This window comes from Arachis ipaensis, chromosome B9 (assembly GCF_059453495.1).
Source record: "Arachis ipaensis isolate K30076 ecotype BB chromosome B9, ASM5945349v1, whole genome shotgun sequence".
NCBI lineage: Eukaryota > Viridiplantae > Streptophyta > Magnoliopsida > Fabales > Fabaceae > Arachis > Arachis ipaensis.
This window is the reverse complement of record NC_142444.1, coordinates 100,736,415-100,737,076: the sequence shown is the minus strand read 5'-3', so window position 1 is coordinate 100,737,076 and position 662 is coordinate 100,736,415. Positions and strand designations below refer to the sequence as shown.

Genomic DNA, 662 nt, shown 5'->3' with positions numbered 1-662 from the left:
GAAGTAGCATCTAAAAGCCAACCATACATGCCAATAACTTTGAACTAAAACCCCAGCTCATCACCCTCGTTCAGAACAACTATGTATTCGGGGGAAGTGCCCAAGAAGATCCCAATCAACATCTAACCACCTTCCTAAGGATATGTGATACTGTGAAGTCTAATGGTGTTCATCCTGACACCTATAGACAACTTCTATTTCCCTTCTCACTCAAGGATAAGGCATCCAAATGGCTGAAATCCTTCCCGAAGGAGAGTTTAACAACCTGGGAAGATGTGGTAAACAAATTCTTGGCGCGATTCTACCCTCCTCAAAGAATCAACAGATTGAAAACTGAGGTACAAACCTTCAGGCAACAAGATGGTGAAACTCTCTATGAAGCATGGGAGAGGTTTAAGGACTTGACAAGAAGGTGCCCACCAGACATGTTCAATGAATGGGTGTAGTTACACATTTTCTATGAGGGTCTTTCTTATGAATCAAAGAAGGCAGTAGACAACTCATCCGGGAGATCTCTGAACAAGAAGAATACTATTGAAGAAGCCACAGATGTCATCGAAACTATAGCTAAGAATGACTACTTCTATGCTTCTGAAAGGGGCAATACTCGAGGAGTAATGGAGCTGAACAACATGGACGCGCTGCTGGCTCAAAACAAGATG

The 662-nt window shown here is 42.7% G+C and overlaps 1 non-coding gene across 1 annotated transcript; it reads right to left on the bottom strand.

Moving 5' to 3' along the window:
• Positions 1–323: 323 nt before the first annotated feature.
• Positions 324–429, bottom strand: LOC148545638 (small nucleolar RNA R71). The gene has a single exon (XR_015901039.1). It is a non-coding gene; the product is annotated as a small nucleolar RNA R71 (small nucleolar RNA).
• Positions 430–662: the final 233 nt, after the last annotated feature.